This window comes from Opisthocomus hoazin, chromosome 24, assembly GCF_030867145.1.
Source record: "Opisthocomus hoazin isolate bOpiHoa1 chromosome 24, bOpiHoa1.hap1, whole genome shotgun sequence".
Taxonomy (NCBI): Eukaryota; Metazoa; Chordata; class Aves; order Opisthocomiformes; family Opisthocomidae; genus Opisthocomus; species Opisthocomus hoazin.
Window position 1 is genome coordinate 170,532 of NC_134437.1, and position 25,112 is coordinate 195,643.

A 25,112-nucleotide genomic window follows, 5' to 3' on the forward strand; every position below is an offset into this window, starting at 1 on the left:
CATGAGCAGGTGCGGAAGTTAAGTAGTCCCTCGGGGATGCTTCTGTCCTCCACTCCCCCAACATTAAAAACCATGTTGTTGGCTGGAGGAACACCACAAACAGCTGTAAAGTGGCACCGGTGTTTTGAGGAGCACAGCACAGCTAAGGTGTAAATGGGGGGCTGAAGGCCAGGCAGTTTGTCAGAGGTTTCAGACCATGAGGTGGAAAGGATTTAAACAACAGATCTGTTTCAGGATTTTGTGTGTGTGTGTCCCCGCCCCTTTCCCTTAGAAAGAGCAATGAGATTTCAAGATCCCCACAGGTTTGCAATCCAGCCGGGCAAGGGCCTGAAAACCAGAAAGCAACACTGACCAGGCCACCATGGAACTGACAAGTCTCATTTCCTTCTCTCCAGCAAAAGCAAACAGCCAAGCACCAGGACCAAGCAGGCACCCGCTAACACAGACAACTTCCAAAAGTGCCACGCACAAACAGCTCCTGCACCAGCTCAGGCCCCCAGAGGGCTCCACGTTTGGTGGAAAATGATGGGCTCCACTTCAGCACCCGGCCACGGGTGCAGGCAATCGGCAGGTCACTCTGACTTAACATGCTCCCTTCCAAACCATTCCTGCTCTTCTTCTGTCCCAGACATTTGCCAAGCAAATGACTGCATATAAGTTTAAGGAAAAAGTGTGGCTACATCAGGCACAGTTATTCCATCAGAGACACATTAAGGTACTGCTGCAGACTTCTCTTCCGACACCTCCTCAACCCTACGGGCACGAGCTCTTAAGAGACAGGGAAGGGAAGAGAAGTGAGGACAGGCTGAGGACTAGGCACAGATGAATTCAGGAGATGCATCCCCAGCAACTACCTCCTGATCTCAAAGCTCCTTCCCTTAGTGCCCAGCAAACGTGCAGCATCCATTGCCCTCTACTCACATCCCGCCCAGCCCCGGAAAGCTCTGCCAACAAACACCAGATCCCAGGAGCACTTCTCGCTGTTCCTCACTGCTTCTGTCCCGCTACCATGGTTCCTGTGTGAACCGCAGGCACGTGCACACTGCAGCATTCTCATAGCTGCCTCCAGCTGCATAGCACAGGCAGGGTCACCGACCATCAGAGCAGAGGTGGAGGCACAACTACACGTGCAGAGAGACGTCTTTTAGGGACTATGATAGCTATCGTTCCCCTCACGTCTGCGTTCCCCAGGTGACATGTGGCTAAGAGGCTCAGCCTTACCAAGAGGTCACAGGCACCCTTCCCCACTGCGCTCTCAAGCCTCCTCGCGCGCCTTTAAGTTCCCTTCATTTCGACAGAGAAAAACATTCTGGAGGATTTATTTTGCCTTTTACATTTCTTAGCCCATCACATCCTTCCCCACTAAAATAAAAAACAGTAAATCAGTTTCTCCCCTTCCCTGCCTTTGCTGCCTTGGAAGTATGTCTCGCAATGGAGCAGTGATATACGACAGAGGAAGCAGCAAACTAGTTCAGACCAGTGTGGGTATCCTCAGGCACCCGCATGGCTCCCAGCAGCCAACCGGCTCCTAGCTCTCATGCAGCCCTCTTGCTGAAGTACACAGAAGCCAGAGTCAGGCTGGAGCATTTGCTGCGATTTATGCATTTGAAATCGCAAAAATCAACATACAAATTAAGAAAATCTGTCTCTGAAACCAACCAGCCAATTTGCATCTGAAAACTCCTCTCGCCCGGAGGAGCCTCCTTTGTTTGTTCAGGGAGCTTTCCTCCTGCGAGCTGCCACAAGCCTGGGTGCCCAGTGACCGCCCCGGGAGCTGGGACACACAGCGAGATCCCACGGACTGTCACGCAGTCCAGGCTGGGACGCGGGCTCACCGCAAGCAAGGAGGCGAGCTGGCAGTGCCCAGATCACCCCTGCCTCAAGCCCTGTGCCATCTCCCTGCCATCTCGGGAGCGGCTCACATGGCTGCCCATGGACAGGCTACCCAAGTCGGATGCGTAGGGAGCAGAGACGTTGATGGCCAAACCACAGGCCACGGGGCAGAAAACCACCCCTCGTGCGCGCACCCTGCTTCTGCCCAAGCCCAGCTACGTCTGGATGCAGGAACACGTGCGGCGGGAGCACAAGGTGGGACAGTGACCGGTGGCTTCCCTGGAAGCCTAGGGAAAAGCTGAGCTCCCAAGCTGGGATGCTGCTTCCTGGGAATTAACAGACCAAAGCGGAGGCCCAGGAACGCTGCCGGTGGCAAGCAGGGGCTCTCAAACCTTTCGTGTCCGTCTCTGAGTACCGGTGCTCCAGTGCACCCGTTTCACCCCAGCGCCTGGGGCAGCCAACAGGGAGAGCACCGCGCAATCCCCCGGCTGTGGGGAGCTGTATTAGTGCTCACCAGCGATGACCCCCAGCGTAGCGGAAGCAGACAACTCCCGCACCACCCTGCCACAGCAGCGCCCGCAGGAGATGCTGGTGGCCCTATCCCCAGCACACAGGTGTCACGCGTAGAGGAGCCTGAAATGTGGCCAGCTGCCCACGCGGTCTGCCGCCAGAGAGGCCAAGCACCTGCGCTCCCCCCGCGACAGCACAGCGTCCGGCTGCCCCGCGATGTCCCGTTCACAGAGGAGGGCTGCTGGCTCCCACCTTCCCAGTGGAAGAGCAGACACCAGGGCGCGTTTCAGCCAGCCACACCCGCACCGCGGCAGCTGGAGCATTTGTAAACACTCAGGAACAAAGCTTCGCCTCTCTCCTCCTCCTGCCCCCCGAAAGCCAGCCTGCAGCCGGCACGGCCCCTGGGTGCCAGCAGCCGAGGGAGACTCGCTCCTCAGCTCCATCCTCCCAGGGCTGGCCGGCACCGCCCTGGGCACTACGCTTCACCTCTCCGTCCGTCCGTCCGCCCGTCCGTCCACCTAACCTGCACCTTCTCCCCCTAGACCGAATCTGAAAATAAAAACCAGCTTCCACTTGCCCTGGCCCCAAGAGAGAAGGAGGCAGAAAGAGGTTTGTTGTCAATACATGAAACTGTCGCTAAGTGAAGGAGAAAAAAAATCTGTGGGGAAGCAGGGGGGAGAACGAGGGAGGGGACAAAACCGCATTTTTACTTCTGGTGGCCAGCCAGCTGACTGAGTCAGCCAGTTTGGTCGCCTGCCATATAGATTTAAAAACAAAACCAAGCTCTTGGAGAGGGGCGAGAAGGGGATTCAAATGAATGTGGTTTTTTGTTGCGTGTCGAGCAGATCCTAGACCGGCCCAAGACGTGTTTAGGAAAATGGCTTCCCTGCCACACTGTGCCCAGGGGCTCGGCGCAGAGCAAGGCGCAGCACAGGGCTGCCGCGCTGCCGGTGCCACGCACAGCGCGAGACGTCTGTCACAGCACCACTCCCAGCAAACCGCCGGCTCTGAGAAGAGGTGTGGCAAAAGCCTAAGGCTGCAGGCCCACCCCAGAGCTGGTTCCCTCCAGCTGCCTCAAGGGCTAGCGACGGTGATCGCCGGTGGTCCCCGGGCAGGTGCCATCAACCCACCAGGCAGCATGGCTGAGGCCAGGGTGACCTGCTGCGTCCGAGGCATCCTGCATCTGCTGGGAGGAGAGCTGTGCGGGAGGCTGCTGGCTGCTGCAGCCGCTCTCGGGCCATGGGCTCATGCTGCGTGCTGCGGGCAGCTCCCCACCTTCGCCTGCTCCCCACCAGAGGAATGTGCACAGGAGGTGGGAGGAGCAGGGAAGAGGTTGTTTTGAAATACTAGCTCCCGTTTTATTTATCTGGATCGCACAGCGCCCATGGCACAAGGAGCCACTCATAACCAGCACTTTCTGTTCCCAAAGCGATGTATGAACACGCAGTCCCCGCGCCCTTTGCGGCAACACTACACACTGGCACACTCAGCATGGCACCAGACACGCAGAACTCGCCACCCCACGCCGACCCGGTGCTTCCACACAGCCGGATGGTCATGAAATCATATGTGAATAAGCAGCACTTGGCACCTTGCAGCTGCAGCAGGCATCGCAAACACTAGCTGGTGAAGCCTCGTGAGCCTCCCACGCAGTGATCTCCCATAGAAACTGGCCAGCCTCCCTGGAGATTAATCCCTCGCTCACTGCAGGGAGCGCAGACAGAGTAAGTTACCTAAGGAGCTGATGACAGGTAAGTGCAAACCTGTGGCTCCTTCTCCCATTTCAAGACAGCAGAACGGAGGCACAGAAACACCAAGGCCTTGCCCAAAAGCTGCCCTGGCCTTCGGCAAAGCCGAGAAGAAAACCTTTGCCCCTTGGCTCCCGTTCCCCGGCCCGGACGCTAAGACTGCGGCACCAAAAGGCAGCATGCCGGCTGCCCCGGTACAGGCACCGTCTCCAGCAGCGCCCTGCAGCCGCGCGAGGGCTCAGGAGAGAGGCGCAGATGTGCACCCCCGGGCGGGGGAGCAGGTGCGGGACCCCCCGAGCCTGCTGCGGAAGGGCACCCGGGGCCCTGCTGCTGCCGGCGCTGCCTCGCGCAGGAAGCAGGCAGGCAGACAGACGCACGGACAGCTGCCAAGCCGGACGGGACCTGCCGCTGCCGGGCGAGGGGCACCGCCGCCGGACCTCGGCCCGGGGGAACGGGCTGGCCTCACCTCCGGAGGTGTTGCTGATTTGAGCAGAAGGAGCAAGACGCGGGGCTGGGGGCAGGGGAGCGACGGGTAGAGTTTTGCAGCGGAGCTAAAAGGGGAGATTTAGTAACTGTCGGAAAAAATGGCTGCTTTATTGCAGGCAGCTTGTAAACCCTGGAGCCTGAAGGTCTGGGAGTAATTTCTCCCTCCCACGTGCTGGGCTCAGTTTGTACTGGGGGTCAGAGGTCAGCGCTTTTCCAGAGCATTCTGGGAAAGACGCCAACTGGAGCGAGCTGCTGAACACGGCTCCGCCGCAGGGCCCAGGCTGCGGAGCCGCCGGCTGGAGCGCGCCTTAACCCTTCGTGGGATGGGGAGGACGGCTGCTGCGGGCACGGCCCCGCAGCGGCCACCTGCGAGGGGCTGGCCCGGGCGGCAACACACCCCCCTGAGCGCCCGCTGCTGCCTCGGCGGCGCCCGAACTCGGCCGCCCACGTCCCCCTGCGCCCGTGGGCCAGGGCCGGGGGCCGGGCTCCTAGCAGGGGAGCACAGCTGCGGCACAGAGGGAAAGGCGGCTTACAGCTCCACCGCAGAAGGGAGAAGAGCAGGTACCGGTCTCCTCCAGCCCAGCACCAGTCTCTGCAGCCCACAGTCTGTCTCCGCCACGACGCTGCCCTCCGAGAAGCACAAAGTCACAGCCGGGGCCACGGACCAGGGCACCCGCAGGAGACACGCAACGCTCCCGTGGGCAGGGTCCTGCCAGACTCCTGGCACCCGTTCTCCACTCAAGCGAAGGGTGTCCTCCCAGCGACCTCCTGGGCCCGGGCGCTCCCTCTGCCTCCACTCCTCAGCGCTTTCTCCCAGGGGAGGCAGCGGCCAGCCTCCATGTAGCACCTTCTGCTTCTCCTCAGCATCAGGTAAACACCAGGACCTACCAGTCTTGTCTCCAGCTGCTGGGGATGCTCCCGTGCCCCGGGAGGGCTTTAAAGGCTGCCTGCCAGGGCTCCCTTATCTCCTCAGCCACCTCCTGCTGGGCTCTGGGACGGGGCTTGGCTGGCTGGGGAGGGCCCAGCTTCGCCTCTCACCCTGTGGCGCAGCGGCTCTGGATCACCTGTGCAGGCGAGAGCACGGCTTCCTGCAGCATTTCAGCTTCCTCTCCCGGGGATGTGTGCGAGCGCTTCTGGCCTGCGGCCCAGCCCGCTGCCCCCACCCCAGCGAGTATCCGCCAGCACACAAAGAGGAAGGGAGCTCAGTGCTGTTTCTCAGTGGCATCTCTCATCTTCCGCTCAGACGCATGCCCCATCTTTCCCTCGCTTCATCTCCTTCGTGCTCAGCACCGCACCGTGCCGACGAGGAGGAGGGGCCTGTGGTTACTGCCCAGGCAAACAGGAGACCCGAGTGCTCGACTCGGATCTGGCTGCCGGATCTGCTCTCGACTCTCACCCTCTGCACAGCAGCACCGGTGCCGGTGGCCACAGACTGGCACCCGAAAGCGTGCCGACGGCTGTGCCAGGGCCCTTTGCTGGTGACACCACAAAAAGCCTTGGCCCTGCTCGGCACGCAGCTCCCAGCCTCGCTGCTCGCTGCCAGCCAGACGTCCTGCCCCATCCTAGCCCCCGCAGCTCCCACCTCGGTGCCACATCGTTCGCAGGCACTGAGACGATTTCATCGGCTCCTCCGGTGACAGTCACCCAGCGCTCCTGCTACCGCTCCTTCGACGCCTGGTGCAGGCATGGACCACAGCCTCACTGACCAAACAGGGGAGCAGAACCTACTGTCAACTAACTGCATGCCGAGCAATGCTCCTCCATAACACCACGTTTCCTCCAAGCTGTCGGGGGGGATCTGGCTGTGCCTCCGCACTCCTCCACCGCGAAGACAGTCAGAGTGAAGCAGATGATCCCCCCTCCCTCCAAGCACAGGCTTGTGCCTTCTTGTCTAAATACCTTTGAATCGCGCTCGCATCTTTCTGATCCAGGTACAAAACGGCAAATTTCCCCACCGGCTTCATTTATTCCATCTTTCCAACCTCCTGTTTTCATGTCCCACCTGCAATCCCTCCAGCTCCTTCTTCCAAACCTGCCTTTACAGTCCAAGCTGCTGAATCCTCTTTCCCCTACCATCTCTTCTGACTAGCCCACATACCTCAGCCCTCCTTCTGGGCTTTCTCTGAGATCACAGCCCAGCATTGCCTTCATGCTCCCACAGAATCACACCGAATCACAGAATGGTACGGGTTGGAAGGGACCTCTGCGGGTCATCTAGTCCAACCGCCTTCTGCCAAAGCAGGGTCACCTACACCAGGCACCAGCTACTGCTTCACAAGTTTCAGGAGAAAGGAGTTTGCTACACCCCCCACCCGTGCCCTCTTCATCAAATCCTTCCACTCTATCCCTCCCAGCTCCTCCAGTCTCACCTCTGGCGAAGCCCTCAGGCTCGAAGCACTCGTGGCGCAGCCAGGGCATCTCGGGGACTGTCGTGTCGGGGGGACTGGCTGGTCTTGGGGCAAAGATCTCCTCCCAGGCAACCGCTGCGCTTTCTGGTGCCAAACGCATACCCACAGATGGGAACCTGGTGTGGCAGCGTCGAGAGGCTGAAGCCACACAAATGCCACTTTGCAGGGTGCTTCCTGCTGCCAAGACACAGGACTACCAAGCCTGGGGGTTACTCTCCAGAGCCAGAAATCCACAGCCCTGCGGCCCTCTGCACCCAGGGAGCACACCATCCCACTGCTCAGCCACAGCATAAGGAAACAAACCTCCCTTCTCCCCAGAGGAGCCAGAGGAATACCTGGAACAGCGAACTTTGCCCCCCCGCAGACGCACAGGACAGACCCGCGCCAGGCATCGGACCAAAGCATCCAGTTCTGGCACCAGGGCTGCAGCTCACAGCTGACCAAACGGCTCCGAGCTTTCTGCCCCAGACTCTGCGCCTGCCTCAGGCCCCAGGCGCTGGCTGGAGACCTGCCAAGGAGAGGGCTGCCTGTGTGAATCAAAAGCCAGAGCCGGGTAAGCATCACCTCTAATAAGCCTTTCCCCTCCATCAGGCACCCTGATTTTTTTCAGCTACGGTCTTGTGAGACGGAAGGCTGCTTGGAGCCGAGCCAGCACCGGGGAAACCACCATTTCAAGGTCCTGCAAAGGAGCCTGTAAGAGCAGAAGGGAGCTTTGGTCGGGCGTGGGGGGGGTTGATGCAAAGAGCAGGCTGTTCGCTGGGAAGCTGCTGCCGCTTGCCAGGAGGCGGTGGGGGAGGAGGCACCAGATGTCCGCAGACAGCATTTGCGAGAGCCTGCAGCGCTCCAGCCCAACGAGGGGAGGAAGGCGGCGGCTGGTGCCACTGCTGCTGCATTGTAATTGAACAGGACAAACACGACAGAGTCTACCGAGAAAGCTTACGGTGCCTTTCCCTCCGATGACTGCTACTTCAACGACGGGAAGCGTGAAGCCCAGAACCCCGGCTGGGGATCAGAGAAAGACCCCAGGACAACTGTCGAGAGACCTCGAACGCAGGAGGAAAAGGCCCTGCCATGAAGACTGCAAGACCCTTCTTCCTGGGGAAGCAGCGGCAGCTGCAAGCCCCAGTGCGGCCGTCGCGTCGGTGCCGAGTCTGGCTACGGGCGCCTGGGCGAAGCCAGCGCGCTACAGCCCACGAGCTGCCTTTATTCCTGGCATACGCAACAGCCAGGCACCGACAGCCAGAGCCCAGGCGAGTGCCCGAGGATGAATGCACAGCAGATTCCCAGCAGAAACAGGAAGAGAGCCCAGGAGCTCTGGCTGCAGCCTCCCACTTTGGGCACCGGAGCACCAGTGCAGCGGAGCCAAAAGGGGAGACTCCCACCACTGAGGGGGGTCTGCGTCCCCCCCACCTCGCTTTGCAAGCAGAGGACACAGCACAGGACCACCGGCGCGGTGGCAGGCGGCCCGTGAGCCCATGCCCGTGCAGTGGTGCGGCGGGCCTCCGTGGCAGCCCACGTGGCTCTGCTTCCTGCCTCTGGGCAGGGGAGGTTGGCTTCCTCCCCACCCCGCGGCAGCGGGGCCGACCAGGGTGGCTCTGCACCCAGCAGCTGCCCCACAAACACCTTTCTCCCACAGGCTCTGTCCCGCAGTCGGAATGCGGTGAGCCAGGCAGCGTCGGTCTGACGAGACATACGGTGGCGAGGAGCAGCACCTCAGAGAACCGGTCCCGTGGCACTGGGACACGCGTGGGCAGTGGCAGGTCCTCGGCGAGCCATCCTCCTGTCAGTCAGACAGCATCCTAACCTTCACCAGGGTCTACACCACTCTTTCACTCACTAACTGCCCAGACTGTTCAGAAGGACCCTAAAGCCCATAGAAAAATCGGTGCTCGCCCATTTCGGATGGAAAGGAACGGACTTCAGTCAGAGGGGTCTTTGGCTCATTAAGCAATACCACCCTCAGGCTCGTTGTTCAGATCAAATCAAGCAGTTCCGGGCTCCTCCTACAGCATACTGAGATGCAGTCTGCCACTTGGGTCCACTTGAGTCCTCTTAAAATAAAAATTAATTGACATGCAAATCAGACGAGGCATTAGACTCGTCTACTGGCCAAGGGCGATGCACAGATTCCCTGCTGCTGGACACTACAATCCTGACTCCCCCGCACCTCTCCTCCTTCCCCAGCCCAGGGTCAGCTGTTAACCACGGCTCTCCAGAGCAGGGAGGACCCTGTGGGATGCAGAAGAGAGCCAGCTCGGCACGCCTTCTTCTTGTGCCAGGCAGCAGCCTTGCCTTGTCCCTTCCCTGACTGTCAGCACGTCACATCTGGCAGGAGCGCTGCTGGGCTCTCACCTCAAGCTGAGCCCCTTGCCCACAGCATGAGTTTGAGTCTGCTAAACAGGACAACAGAGCTGCTGTGGGCACACCAACATCTGTGCCCAGTGGGGAGGTGAGGAGGTAGCAAGAGAAGCAAGCGCCTGGCCGCCTGGCATGTCCACTAGCGGGATTCTCGTGTCGATTTCCAAGAGAGATCAACTCTTTGCATACCCCTGACAGCTTTTCCAGCCCCGGCCCGAGCCATCGCACCACCTGCAGCCAGGAACAGCCACGGATCAAACACCGGATCAGCAGCCATCCAACATTCTCGGGATCAGAGCCCTTGGAGGCAGGGCAATGCCAAAACATAGCACTACTCTTGGACGTACTCACTCTCCTCTCCCGCCTTCCGGCTAAGCAATCATCGACTACAGCTACCCTCTTCCACAATCTTGTTTCAACCTAGGGTTGGGCAAAGCAATTAACCTCTCCATCTGGTTGCAGTGAGACGAACGCAAAAGCTCTGCATCACCCAGACAGGGATCAGCAACCCTGAGGGATGCCAGCATCGCCCCTTCCCACTGAAAGGGCTCCGAGCACAGCACTTCCAGCATCAGCCCGAGAAAGAGGAAATCCCAGGGCAGCCGGTTCGCTTCACCGGTGTGAAACCTACCCACCCACTGTGGAGCTCTGAGGGCCTGTGGGCTACTGCTGGGAGCTCTGGGGAAAGTACTTAGCAAAGTCAGCCCGCTACTGCGATAGCCTTCGATTTGTTGCACGGGGGCCCGTACCAGCATCAGAACAATAACCAGAGCCCTTAAAAAAAGTCTAAAACCTACTAATATAAGCCATACATTTTAATTAGACTAGGATTTTGTGAAATTACTTTTGATTAAGAAGCATAATAAGCTAAACAATAAACTTTCACCACCAGCAGCTGAGTCTCTCCGAATATTTCAAAAGCACTATGCGGGGTGGGAAGCAGCCACTTACATGTAAGGTCCTGATCGTACAAACGCTCAGTTGGGTAAATCACTCGTTAAACTAACACAGGCATCTGCAAAATCAGGGCTAAAATCACATTTATAGCAAAGTATTTGTAAGCGGCAGGACACCTACTTGCTGAAGTTCTGCTTAAGGCAAAACAAGTCCTTGTTTACACAATGTTTACAACTTCAACTCACGAAACTGACTTTCAATGAGCAAAACCAGGTTTGGGTTTTGGGAGGGGTTTCTGTTTTCTTGGGTTTGTTTTTTTGAAACAGGCTCCAGAGCAGATTCAACCACTGAATACTAGTTGTTTTTTTTTTAAAGGGAGTTTTAAAAGAGAGTGGGCAGCACAGCTCACGCCATAATGCCCAATGGAGGTGGGCAACCTAGGCAGATTATTACTGAACCGCTGACCTGTGGAAATGTTTTGGGAAGAAAGGTGCTACTGACTGACTTGCTGCTGCACTTGCCTGTTCTGCTTTTAGGTTTGTACTGTTCCCACAGCAAAGATGACAAACAAGGCTTTGGACTTTTCTCTCGCAGCATTAAGCTCGTGTGAAACAGGATTCTCCGCTGACAATTAGGAAACTAACTAAAGAGCACAAAAAAAAAAATCCACTTCAGCCATTCTAAAACAAATACACACAGACGGCACCACAGAAGTAAACAACAATAACAAAAAGGTGTTTTAACTATTTTTGAATACTTTTCCCAGCATCTCCCCACGTGTTTTGAGCTCCAAGAATGAGCTTGGACGGGGAAGCTCATCTCTGCAGAAGCTGGCAGGAGAGCCGTACTCATTCTTCCCAAGCAGCAGCGCGAAGGCGCTCGGCCTCCACTGTCAAACGCAATCTCAGCTTCTGCCCGTGAGCCCTGACAAAGGCAAGGGGACATAACCGTCGTTTTCCAGGTGGAGGAGGGGATGCAGCCCTGGGGAGGTGCTTTCTCCTGCCCAGCACAGCAGAAAGCTGGGGAATAGGTGGAACGACAAAGAAAAGGAAGAGGAGGGCACGGTTCTGGTGCCCGCATCCCACTCCGAGGGCTGCCAGGCCTCCACGGGCTGCCAAATCAAATTGCGATCCAGAGCCGTGCTCCTGACAGGCGTAACAGGCAAAGCCCTCAAAGCAGGACCGGCGCGAGGCTCCTTCCACCCACAGCCACGGCTGCCCACGTCTGATGCTCATCCACCACGACTGGCAGCAGCTGATGCCTACAGATCGCACGGAAACCTTGATCCCTCCCGCCGGAGAAGCCCCACAGCTCCCCAGGCCGCTGCAGTGCTACAGGCTCCAACCAACACCCCCGTCCCAGTCCACGCAGATGCCGTTTTACCAGTGGGAAGGGATCTGGGACGCGGCGAGGAGGATGGCGAGGACCAGCCTGTACCCCCAGCACCTTTCTGGACAGAAGTGCTTGTCAGGAGACCAGTGCCGTGACGGGTGGGCTCTGCTGAGGGAAACTAGACAAATGCACGGGCAGACCCTCAGCACCTCACTGAGGGGGAATTTATCCCAAACTGAGGGCTCCCGGCTGCCTTCTCAGCATCGTCTCACCAAGGGAATGCAGGCAAGTCACAGCTTATTTTGTGCACACGTTTCTCCTACTATAATGTGGTTCCTCAGCCAAAGGGGCAAATGAGACAAGACTGTCCCCTTTTGGGACAAATGTGCTGGCGGCACCTGTGTTCCTACGTCCCTGCGCCCACCAGCACCCTGCCCGGGCACTCCGCCGTTCCCCACGACGGGGACACCACCGGCCCAGACCCGGTATCAGCCCTTCCCACGAGCCTTGCGGACCGACACACGGTGCATCCACGTGCAGGCGCCTCTGCCGGCGACCACGGTAGAACCAAAACCACCGCCATTCAGAAAAAGCGTTAATTAGCAAAGACGAAACAGCCAGTAGCTATGCTGGCAGCTGGGAGGGAAGACGCAGACCACCACCTCCCCACAGAAGCAGTCGCTGCGTCCCTGTGCCTGTGGGCGCCCTCCGAGAGCCCCACAGGTCTCGCCCCTGCGGTGCCCAGCTCCGGCAGGAGGCACCAAGCCCTCTCGCCCCGATCACCAGAAAGCGTGTACACCGCAGCATACAAAATCCTTCCTGTCTTCTTTTCCAAACCCATCTCGCCCCCTCTCAGCTGGGACCCCCTCATAAAAGTAAGAAGAGACAGGCCTTTCCTGGCATTTCCTTTTTCTGAAAAGGCTGTAAAATTTTCCAAGCATAGCCAGAGCCAGAGCAAAGTTTGTCAGGAGCTCAGCTCATTAGGCGGCTGCTCAAGGAGCCCCCGCGGGAGGCGCAGGCTGCATAATTCAAAACAGCTTGGACCCTGGAAAAGAAAATAGAAACCAGCCTGCGAGAGCAAGAGGGGCAGCTCCAGCTCCGGCATAACCCCTGCTCCAGGAGCGCCCCATCTGCAGGGCTCGAGAGGAGCCCCGGCTGCAGCAGAGGTGCTGCGGCCAGCCCAAGAGGAGCTGGCACCAGGCGGAGGAAATTCCAAGCCTGTTGCTTCTGGCAGGCGCGCCAGGCCCTGGCTAGGACCTCGGCAACCTGGAAACCAGCTACTCAGCAATTTTCTTGCCATCCAGAGGGCTTGTTCTGAACCACAGTTTCACTTCCCCCTCCCTCCGTTGCAGCCCAAGAGGCAGGGAACACCAGAGGCAAAAAAACGCTTGCTGAAAAGCTGTCGTGACCAAGGCCCCCCCAAACTGCTCCGCTCCGGGACAGCAGTCTGGAGCTGCTGCCATTCCCCCCGTTGCATCTGGGGGCGGGGAGAGCAGAGGAAACTTGCTTGGACCAGCCCTAGGTCTCCCCGGTTCCTTTTGCTCCTTGCCAGGGAAAAGTTCAAACAAGGCTGCACAGAGGCAGGACACAGGCAGCTTTCAGCCCAGCCTGACTGCCGCGCTTGAGGCTCGCCTGTGGCCGGACCCGCTCCTTTCAGGCCCTGTCTGGCCCGATCCCCCACTGCAGATTGGTGCTGGAAGGAATCCTGCTGAGGAAGCGGCGAAAGCTCCAGTGCTGCAGGGGTTTCCACAGCCTTGGCCAGCTTGCTCTCGGAAGGAGTCGCCCAGAGGTGCAACCCTTGCTCACAGCGACTGCCCTTCGGAGCTCCCCATCCAGCTCCTCGCTGCCCAGAATGGGGAGACCTACAGCGTGGCTACTCGGCACCCTTGCAACCGCCTTTTTATAAGCCAGCATCCTCTACCAATCGCAGCCTCACACTGTGCCTTTCCCAAGACGCCAGGAGCCCAGCACTGTGTAACATCAGAGCGAAGCAACAGCCACCGCACCCGCTGCCGAAACCCCTTCTCATCTGAAGGGGAGCACAACTGTTCGCCGGTACACAACTGCTTGGCAGGATCTTTCTTCCAAAGAGGATATTACAAATGCATTTTCTGGTAGGAAGACTGCAATGCTCCACAGAGTCCCCGCCTGCGGAACCCGGCAACCAGCACACACCTGATCAGACAGTCACCAAGCCCTGGGTGGCGAGTCAAGGAAGACCATCCACGAAGCCAACTTCAGGAGGGCATGCACTGCCAGCAGAGAGGAACAGCCTCCCTTAACTTCAGCCCTTAAAGAGAAACCCGGGTATGGCCCTCCAAACCAGGGTACAGCATTCTGGGAGAGTGGCGTTTCTCTGCGCAGAGCACATCGGACGAGGACCACGGTGCTCCTTGGAGAACCAGGCACTCGACTCGCTAGCCAAGGACACAGTTTGCGACTTCTCCTGTAACCACACCAGCCATAGCTTTCTAACTTCCAGTTTTCTCAGCTGGGCAAATCCCGGAGGTGAGACACTCGGGGACTGGAAAGCTCACAGACGCACCGAGCAGTGAGGACACTTCACGAGCGAAGCTCCTGACCTCCAGCTTCTCAGAGGGCTGGAAAAGCCCCCTTACACCTAGACTGGAACAGGAGGCTGAGACCCAAAGAGGCAGCTGAGTAGAAGCGGAGCGATGAGCGGGAATTGAGAATCCTGGCTCCTGTCCCTAGCTCTGCCCCATATTCCCTTCCTGCCTTTGGTTAAGTCATTTCCTTTCACTTTTCCTCCTAGTCTCTCTTTCGGAGGTGAAAAACCCAAGCCTTTGCTTCTGCAGAGCGCTCGTGACCTCCTCCAGCCTGTGCGGGTGCAGAACATCACTGCTGCCAGAGGCTGCAAGACAGGCCGTGTGCAGCAGCCGCGCTGCTCGCACAGACCCCAGCAGAGCCTGGCACTTCCTGCGCTGACACGCGACAAGCACGGAGTCTGTAAACAGTCAGGGCCGCGGAGCATCTTCCACACAGACCATACCCCGGCCCGCTCCCCTCCTCAGCCGCCGCAGCCAGCAGCCGAGGAAGGAAAAGGCAAGCTGCTCAGCTGAGCTGCGACAGAAGGAGCAGCACAACCACACACAGCACTGCTCTGGACAGCCCGTCAGCAAGGAGGTGGCCCTCGAGTCATCGGCAGCAAGCATGGGGAAGGCACAGCAACGGGAGAGGCAGGATTAAAACAGAAAAACACCAAAAGCAAAGCTGCAAAAACCAACCCGACCAGCAGCCCAAAGAGGCAGGACGGGAGCAGAGGTGCCCGAGGGACGCAGCCCTCCTGCTCCCTAGCAGATCTGTCCCGCGGCCTCCCACATACTTCAGGGAGAGGGGAGACCGGTAGGCATAGGCAGGAACAAGGAGCACTCTGTGGTTTTGCTCGGTATTTCAGGCCATCTCTCGCACAGGAGGAGCTCAGCTTCGCTTTCCAAGTCTCGCCCTCCCTGGCACGGATCACAGCCCTGGCTCCTGGCCCAGGACTTGGCTCCAGCAGAGCTCCTCACCAAACAGGGTGACGCCCCACCTCTGGGCACAGCGCGCAGCCCAGTCCTAAAGCCATCTTGAGGCTATTACCCCAGCACCAGGAGCGGCTCCCCATCATCTCCTAGCTGGGATTCAAAGCAGCTTGAGTCGCAGCTGGAAAAGACCAAACCCCAAACCTAGCTCCTGCTCTTGGTGGAAGCAAAGCCCAACGACGAAGCACCATCTTCCTCCAGCAGCTCCGGCCGAAGCTGGCACACAATCTGCCCGTGCTGGGGAAGCACGGTCTCCCAAGGATGCCCACACACGGCCAGCACGTTCCCCTGCCTGCAGCTGTCCAGAAAGACGCAGCAGGACAAGATGCCAGGTGAAGGCCCTGCCCTCCCACCACTGGCAGAGCAGAGGGGCTGGAAACCACTGCCTGATGCGCTCACCCGGCGATCCGGCAAAGAGGCTGGGATACGCAGGAGCTGGCTGTGCCCAGATACCAGCGGCTGCCAAAGAACCGGCCCACCTCCCCAGAAAAAGCTGAGCGAGTAGGAAGCAGGCCTCACTCCGCTGGCTGTGCCCAGCAAGAGTCAAACAGGTTCCCACTCATCTCTTCAGGACGCTGCAGCCCATCACCCTCACGCCGCTTTCTCCAGTGGAGGGTCCCAGCCAGCACCCAGGCAACCCTGCCTGTTGGGGAGCTGCGTGTCTCCAACGGCCCGTCCCACGGCCTGCGAGACAGGGGCGGCAGGTGTGCGAGCTGGGAGGGGAAGTCCGAGGCCAAGCAAGCTGGGCCAGGAGCTGGTCAGGATGTCCAAGAGCAGCAGGAACATCTCTGAGGCTCGGTGCAGGCTTGGGATCGCCGTGCCGAGGTGCCCTGCGCTCCTCCTCCTGCCGCACCAGGGCAGCGACAAGCCCATCTCCGCTCGCCAAGGACACAGGGAGCACACAGGGCTCCTGGCAAGCCGCCCCTCCGTAGCGTGGCTCTCCCTTAAATCAAAAGCAGGTGCCAGTGACACTAACTGCTTCCTCTGCGCTGGCTCCTGCTGAGTACAGCCCTGTGGCAACCACAAGCGCCACCGTGAACCGGTCCCAATTAGAACAAAATCCATCACCCTCTCCACCTCTGAATTTCAAAGAAAATCAGGTAGGGAGAAAACAAAACCAGCTCTGCGTTCCCAGGAGGGGCCTGGTGCCAAGCAGATGACCTGGAACAGGCACCACGGAAGGAGGAAGGGTGCCTCTCGTCCACGCCACGTGGTTTGGCTGGTGCTGCCTCACAGGGAGAGGCCAAGGAAGGGCAAAATACAGCAACAGAAACCATCCCCGCCAACCTCCGGTAACAGTTCCTGTGTACCTTCCACCCGGGGCTGCCCAGGGTGGTGCTCGCAGAAGGGAAGCTGGACAGGAGGAGCGAAGACCAACCTGCCGGAAGGTAGCACGCAACTTGGAAACAGAAGCCAGGAGGAACCGAGGAGTCTCATTTGGGCCATTCTCACCCCCCGTGCCACACAGAGCTGCTGGAAACAGACAACTGAGAAGCGAAGGGGCTGCATTGCTTCCTGGGCCCCTTGCTCCAAGATGGATGTATTTTTCCACAGCCTCAGCACTACAAGAAACCGCACAGGGTAAGCTTCAATCTCATGGAGATCAACTACATAAGGTCAGCATCCAAAGCTCCTGCACCCCCTGGAAACATGGAACCACGCGTGAGATCACCAGCAGACGCATTTGCCAGTCAACATCTTCCTGGGAGAAAAGGAGAGCTGAGTGACACCAAGTCCTGAACCTGCATTAGATTTTGATTTGCCAGAAGAGTCGTGCTGGCAATCCTCCTAGCACTTCGCTGATGCGGCTTAAATAACACTGACAAAATATTGCCGCGTCTGTACATCACGTCGCTGTGATACCGCTGTCCTTCATTATATCATATATCCATGCATCTATGAACCATGTTGCCTCTTAAAAATGCCAAAAGTAGTCACAAATGTTGCACAACTCTCCTACGCTCCCCCTCGTCCAGGGCACTGGCATGACGCTGGGTCTTTGCCAAAAAAGCAACAGCACAAGGAAAATGACATTCGCAGGACAAGCTCCGAGGTTCTGCTCGGCTGAGGCTACGGGGCATAGCCGGCAACCCTGGGAGCAGCTCAGGAGCCGGCTCGCAGGTGGAGCAGACCCCGATGAATTCTCGGACAGGGCAGCAAACTCGTGCGCTTCCACAGGGACCTACTCCCCCAGAAGAGGCCTGCTGGGGAGATCCATCGGGCAGGGTATTTAAACCTGGATGGAGCCCTAAGCAATTCAAGAGCTCAAAGCCAGCCTGTGCCATTCCCAGGAAACGCCTGGATCCGAACAGCTTAAAACCCATCGCAGTAGCTGGAATACACAACCAGTGCCAGCCAGAGCACATCGGGACCTCAGAGGGACACAGACACATCCTCGAGCGCGCCGACGGCTAAAATCTTTCACCCTCAGCAGCAGCCAAGCCTGACGCAATCACCTGAGACAGTGCAAAGAAGCAAAGGCTGTCCTCATGTCAACGCTGAACTGGACGCCGTACTAACAAGAGATGGGGCACAGAAAACAATCTCAAGACCCATCTTTCACTCAGGACTCTGCAACGACAGGGTACGCCACAAAGAGTAACGCCTCTGCAGCAGTAAGAAAGAGCCACCGGCTGGGACACGGCTAATGCTCCCCGCAAGAGCCTCCGCTCTGGCTACCGCTCCGTTCCGTACCCCTCCACACAGCAAGCGTCGCTAGGAGGGAGAGCACTCACAACATCCCAGCAGAAAAGAACAGCAGCAGGGAGCAGGAAAAGCAAAGGGTTTTTTTCCCCCCCAAACAGCAAGTACGGAAGATGTGTCGCCAGCTGGGTCGATGACTCGATAGAAGAGTCAAAGGCTGAGCGGAGCCTGGACCTTAGGGACTCCCAGCGAGCACAAGCAAGGCCCACAGCTCTAAGGGCCTGAGCTAGCCTGGAGCTGAAGCGCGACTCCAGCGCATCCCCAGCAGCTGCCCTGGAGAAGGCAGCCCAGCGAGCTCAGTACTTCCAGCTTCGTGATGGCCCGGTTGCTTCGTGCGGCGGCCTGTCCCCCTGTCGCGCAGTGCCCAGAGAGCCACCTTCCAATGGCAACACGGCGGGACACAAAAGGTGGAGGGCTTTAAAGTACGAAACATAACTATTTTACTCTCTTCAACTGAACGACAACTGTGGTTTCACGTTTCTGAGTAAGGTTTTCTTCAGCTGCCTTTTTTTTTCCAGTGGGAAGGTCTGGAAAAAGGAAAGGGACTCTGAGGGGCAGGGAGACGTGCTAACACCTACAACATTGCACCACCAAAAGTACCAAACACTGGGGAACGGATTTTCTAGGTAATGAAGATACAGGTCAGGGTGGTGGGGAGGCACCGATCATGCCATCTGCCCAGCTACAATGGCAGAACACATGTTAAAAAACAGACAAAAAGCTTCTAGAGCGATTAGGGTGCGAACGTTCTGGAAAAAGTCCCCAATGGAGTAGAGAATTGCCGTACAGACAAGCACACTGACACATTCATCTTTCTACCAAGAAGAAAGAAAGAGAGAACTGGGCAACAGTGTCGACCTGGTGATTTTTGCACTAGTACCGGCCACGAGCGTGTACTATATACCCACGTGTGGCGACAGCCAACGTTATCGCAGGCACCGGAGTCAAAGGAGGTCTTGCTTCAGCACTGACACAGACCTGCCATGTGACCTTGGGCAAATCGCTTCCTCCGTGACTCAGTTTTCTTACCCCTCTTGCCACCAAAGTGGCAAAGCAAGGCGCACACACATCCCTTTACAGCGACCTGGCGATTGACGGATGGAAGGAGCTGCACGTCGTTGCTGCGTGCCTGACACGAAACGGCGTTTGGGCAGGACGGCAAGCAGGAGCCACGTTTGCAGCACGGATCCCACAGGTCAGGAGAGTGCAGCTCGGTCTCCCGCAGCGTGGCTCTGCGGGGACGCACCGCAGCCGAGGGTGCGTGGCTGCCCTCCGTGCCACACTGCCAGCAGCCAGGACCCGACCGAAGGCCACCGCAGCCCGACACCCGTCAAACCGCGCGGCCCCCGAGGCGCGCAGACTCCACGCACAACAACACAACAGCCTGCCCTGTCATGCAGCATTACTTATGTGTTCAGATATGCATCCTTCTCACATTTCTACTCCAGCAAGTGGTTGCTAGCAGAGCGGGGCTCGGACAAGTTCACCACCTGCTGAAGACACATCCCTAACCCCGCGCGGGGAAGGTTTTGTTACATCGGCTCCCTTCCGCATGCAAGGAAAGCACACACGTATAGTGTTTCTCGCCCTTTTCCTCCGAGCCGACCACACGCCTAGTTTACCTCAAGAGGGAACGGAAGCCCATCGAGCAGGACACCGCCAAGAGAAGGGAGAGGTCTCCCCTGACACCTGCGATGGGCTCCACCAGGAGCGCTTACTCAAACCCCGCGTGAACCGCAGCGAGTCCAGATTCGGGCACCCCCGTCCCAGCCCTCCCCAGGGCTTTCGCAGCACCGACAACGTCTTGCAAAACCCAGAGCGGCGCGGGCAGAGCCGGGCTCGGCGCGAGCGAGTCCTCCGCGGCCGGAGCCCAGCCCTGCGCCAGGCTCCCCGGCCCTCGAGCGGCCGCGGCGAGGGGCCAGCGGGGCCCGGGCGGAGCGCTGCCCGGCGGCGAGAGCACCGCGGGAAGGGCCGGGCGGCCCGGGGGCAGCGCCAGCGCTAGCAGCGCGGCCCGCAGCCCCGGGAAGCACCGGGCGGCCCGCCGCCCCCCATGACGCGCCCGGCCCCCGGAGCGGGCCGGCGGGGCGGCGGCCGCCCGGGCCCGGCGGGGCACTCACCTCGGCGGCGGCGGCTCAGCGCAGGCCTGGCGAGCCCGCCGGGGCGGCGCGGCGCGGCTCCGCGGGCTGCTGGGGGCCGGCCGGCGCGGCGGGGCGGGCCGCGCTCATGGCTCGGCCGCCCGCCGCGGGGCGCGGGGCCGGGGCCGCCGGCGGAGCCCCCCGCCCGGCCGCGCCGCTGCTTCCGCCGGCGGCGGCTCCAGCCCGCACCCGCCGGCGGGGGTGGGCGTCCGGCCGCGGCGGGCCCCGGCTGCCCGCCCGGCCCCGGGCGGCTTCCCCGCGCTGCGGCGGGCGGCCGGGCGCGGGCGGCGGGGTGCGGAGCCGGCGGGCGCGGCGGCCCGGGCGCGGGCGGGGACGCCGTGGCGAGGGGCGAGGCGCTGCGTGCCGAGTGCTCCTTTCTCCGCCGGAGCCTGAATAATCATTTGGAGAAACAGGATCATTCACTTTCCTCCGAGCGCGGAGCCAGGCGCTGCCCTGTCAAAATAAAAGCCCCGACGACGATTAACCGCTTCCTCGTCGCGGGCGCTCCGCCGGCCGCCCAGCGGCCTGCCGGGGACCCGCACCGGGGACCGGCACCGGGCGGACTGACTGGGACCCGCACCACGCCACCACCCGCACCGGGCTCACGGCCCCGGAGGGGAGGCACCATCGCCCTGCACACGGTGCTCCAGGCACACGAGGCGTTGCACGCCCACCGTCCATCCCGCACGCGTACGGCTGCGTGCAGGCCCCAGCATTGCCCGCGGGCAGCGGTACCGCGCCCCAGAGCTCCCCACAGCAGCGCTGTGGCTGCTCCCGCTGAGCACCCCTCTGCCCGCTTGGTCAGCCCACCCCGCTCCAGCAGCACGCCAGGGACACGCAAGCCTCCGGTTCCAGCTGTGCCGAGGGGCGACCCCCGCTGCGCTGGGGAGACCCCAACGCCTCAGCCCCGCTCTGCTGCGTCTCCCAGGCATGCAAGGGCAGCCCCAGCACCCGGGAAGGGCAGCACGTTACTACTGTCTGCATCGCCAAGTTTTCCACGTGTTGTCTCTTGGAAACAGTCTCTGTCAAGAGCTAGGCCGGGGTGGGGGTGACAGGAGTGGGAAGAGGCAGAAAGGCCCGAGGAGCAGAGGGAGGCAGTAGGCCAGGCAGCGGGGACAAGCGGGCGCGGGCTGGACGCAGCGCCCGGCCAGCACAGCCTTCGCCTGTCTGGGCAGCGGGCGCGCAGCCCTCCGCCGGCCCAGGAGCTGCGCAGCGCCCGCGAGCACTGCAGAGCCCGAGGGGACCCGGGGGCAGGCGACCTCCCCGCCGGCGGGCAGCGGCAGCGCGGGGCACGGCGGGCGCACGCCTCGGCGCGGCAGCCCCGGGAGCGGCGGCCGGGCGGGGCGGGGCGGCACGGGGGGACCCCGCAGCCCCCCGGGCGCGAGCGGGGCGGGCGGCAGCGCCCCCTGCCGAGGCGCGGGCGGGCTCCCGGCGGGGCGGGCACGGCACCGGGCGGGCCGGGGCAGCGGGCAGACGGCCCGGGCTTCCCCTCGGGGGAGGGGGGCCGGTCGCGGGGGGCCCTACGCACGAAGCGGCATCCGGCAGCGCGCCCTGTACCCGCCACCCACCCGCTCCCCGCCGTACCCCTCCCAGCGACGGGGAGCGCGGAGGCCGCACAGCTCGCTGCCTCCCTGGTGAGCTCCCACGGGCCTCGTCAGCAAGCAGCGACACATTTTCACGCTTTCATCCTTCCCAGCAGCAGTGCTGGGCTGGTGTCCCTGCAGACAGCACGCCCAAGCGCAGTGGGGTAGGGATGGTGCCCACCGCCGCTGTCTGGCCCAAGGGCTCGGTGCCAGGGGCAGGCTGGCAGCCTCTGCCCTCCAGCCACGTCCGCCGCAGAGGGGCTGCGCAAAGCCACCTTGCCTCCGGGCCTCCGGCTGCCTCTGCCTCCCGCTCCTTCCCTGCAGCCTCCAGGCTTTCGACATCACAGCCCCTCGCATCTCTCCCAGCCTGCACACATGAAAGTGGCAGAGCGAGACTGGGAAAGGTCAGCGGGAGGACCAGCCGCTGCCGGCTGAGCGCTGAGGCTCTGTCTTTAATTAACATCTGCCGGGCTAGCTGCCCTCCCTACACTCGACTCCGACTCCCAGTCTTCCCTTCCCTCCTCTATCATTACGCCCACGCTAGGAGAGACAGGGAAGGGAGGAGACGAGGAAGCAGAGTCCTTGGAGCTCCTCGAAGCCTCCCTCTGCCAGCACCACCAGGGCAGCAGCTCATCCCAGGAGCTGCCTGGCACATCAGCACATGAGCGGGACCCTGGCCGAGATGCCCAGACTGGCGGTTACCTGCCCCTCCCTGGCATGGGACTTTCCTGCCTCTGGGCCGCAAACGTACACCCAGGAGATCAAAAGTCTCCCTTCCAAACTAGTCAAGGACCAGGACAGAGCATCTGTGACCGCCACTTGCAGCCTTCCCTGGGAAGAGCTGGGACCAGCCACCCAGAAGCTCCTGACACGTTCTACCTCTATGGGATCAGGGATACCGGGCTACGGGGTCAGAAGGATCGGCCTCGTTCTGTCGTGCTTTTGGGGATGAGAACCTCTGGAGTACGTGGAAGCCGGGTCCCAAGCCGCCTCCGAGGCTCTGGGACTTGTTCATTCCCATCGCCTCTCCAGAACACCAGCCTCAAGCTCAGACCTTTGCAAGACCCCTGTGGGCAAGGCCCTCATTACAATTATGAATATGATTAATTAGGTCCAATTAACTATACTGGAATTAATGACACGATGCACAGTTAGCTGGAGCTGCCTTTTTGCGAAGCACTTCCCCAGTGGCTCACTCCAGTCCCAGACCAACCCCCAGCAGAGGCCCTGGAGATGGAAGAGCGCAGATGAATTGGGATGAAGGAGCCTGGGGCTGTGAAATACCCGTTTCAGGGACAGCCCTCTGCTTTGCTGATCCACGTAGGTACAGAGCACGGATGGAGCTGGTGGCAGGCCCAGCGTTAAACCCACAGACCCAGCGCACGGATTCATCCCGTGTTCCCCCAGGAAGGCAAAGGTCCAGCGGGGAGATAGAAGAGGCTACATTATCGCTGCAGAGGTACACGCTGGCCTAAAAATGTCTGTTACTGCTCTCAGTCCTGCCCATCCCTACGCAGACGCCCAGCCACAGTGTCCCCTTCTCCCCTCAGACACTGGCACGGATCCTATCCCACAACCTCACAAGTCCCCGCTGTGCCTCCGTCTCCCTGGGGCTGTGTTGCGAGGTCTCAATCCCGCCTCTGTTTTGATGGTGCCACAAAGCCGTTGCTCAGGGAAAGCGGGGGAAAAAAAGCCAGCTCAGGAGAGGCCCCAGGTCTGTGCCCAGCCCTGCAGCCAGCCGGGGAAGAATGGTCTCCCTCATTCCGTGCTCGCTGGAGTTTGAGCAGGGCAGCTGCCAGCGGCAGGCGCTGCGAGGAGCCCGCGCTACCTCTGCAGCTGTCCAGGCAGCCTGCACTGCCGGCCAGATGGACCTGGACAGAACCAGGAGCGCCCAGCTTGGCTTCTCTACTCCCTTCAAATGAGATCCCAGCCCCCTTCCTTCACACTGACTTAACTGTCACATCTCCAGCAGGCGAGACCATCCACCCACCGCAGCCACAAGTAACTGGGAAGCGCAAAGACAGCACGTGAAGCGATGCAACCAGCCAAGGAAAGTCTCCTGCTCAGCATCCTCACGCCAAAGCTGGGCCCTGGCCCCGCTTCATACGCTGCAATTTTCCTACGCTGCAGTCCTAAAGGCAAAGCACAGCCTGCGCTGGAGTACCAGAGGAGAATTTAATCAAGCTGAGCCGTCCTTGTCCCAAATGGAAATACGCTGCTGCAGCCACAGCACGGCTGACACCATCATCTAGCAAAGACAAACTCCTGTCACGGTTCCAGGCTCGGGATCCTGGATGCCTTGCTATTCCTGCAATGTCAAGTGCACGCACAGAGCCTGGATGGGTGCAGGCTCGACGCAGCTCTTCAAGCCTTCTTCCCTTCCGGTGACACCCACATGCTCTGAACGCCAGCCTCATTCTCCCACCACCTCAGATGCTCGCTGCAGCTCAGGGGAAGTCATCCCAGGTCTGCTGCGCGGTGCACAAAGTCCCGATGCTGCTGAGACACTGGCACAGGAGATGAGCTCAGCTCCGACCACCGCAGCCCAGCCTCGGGCGGCCTCTGTGCCACGCAGGCTGCTCTTTGCACGGGGCCCTGCAGAGACGTTTGCTTTGCTGTCTCCGGTCTCGGCACATCGCTGCCGTCCAGAGCAGCCCCTGGCGAGCAGCAAACCAAGCAAAGGCTGAGGTTCACTGGCGCTGGAGCCAGGAGGAAGCTCCTGGCCCTGCTCCCCGCGGGGCAGCCTGCAGGGCTGGTGCACGGCCCCGCGGGTCAGACCACCGACCCCGCAGCCAGCAACGAGTTAAACCCGCTCCCGAGGCCACCGGCGCGATGAAGACCGGCACCGCAGCGGCGGGGACTCTTATCCTGATACGGCGCCTGGCTCCCGAGTGCGGGTCTGGAAAAACTGAGCAGGCAGGGCTGGCTCCGCAATCGCAGCGCCTGGGTGACACAAAGCCAGCAGAGCCCTCGCCGGAGGGACGGGCGGGCTCGGCCCAGCGCCCTCGCTGCAGGGCGCAGGCGGGAGGAGCCGGGGTCCCGGCGGGAACGCGGTGGTCCCCCCGCAGCAGCGAGGTTTGCTCTCCCTCTGGCATTTCTGGCCGGCTGCGCGGGCAGAAGCGGGCCCCGCACGGGCTGGAGGGCATTTCGGGTCTGCGCAAGCAGGCGGGCGGCTCTCGGCGCTGTCTGGCTGCTGCCATCGCATTCCTCAGCTCCCTCTCCGCAGTGACGCCGTGCTTCGCTCCACCAGCCTGCCCACAACCCACCGACCACCGCACCGCTCCGGTCCCTGCCTGCCAAAGCAGACCCCCAGAGCAGCCTCAGCATGCGCTGCGCATGCCATGCACACATGCACGGGCAAGTGCGCACCGCAGACAGGCAAATCGACGCATGTACGCCAGCGACGGGGGTCAGAGACAGTGCCGGGGCAGACACACTTTCTGCAGGCGTGCGCAAGCACGGGCAACCACAAACAGCTGGAACAGAGCACAGCTCTGCAGTGCAGAGCTCCGGGTGCCAGGCCCGGAGCTGCACCGCAGACAGAGCACCGGTGAGTCTGTGGTACATCACACCCGGGAAT

The 25,112-nt window shown here is 60.6% G+C and overlaps 1 protein-coding gene across 3 annotated transcripts in view; it reads right to left on the reverse strand.

Annotated features, from left to right (window-relative positions):
- BCL9L (BCL9 like) overlaps window positions 1-20,014 on the reverse strand; it is a 48,464-nt gene extending 28,450 nt beyond the window's left edge. For all 3 annotated transcript variants that reach the window (XR_012766120.1, XM_075442402.1, XM_075442400.1), the window contains exon 1: window positions 19,932-20,014. The gene's annotated coding sequence lies outside the window, so the exon portion shown is untranslated. The remainder of the gene's footprint in view (window positions 1-19,931) is intronic.
- Between the last annotated feature and the right edge of the window lie 5,098 nt (window positions 20,015-25,112).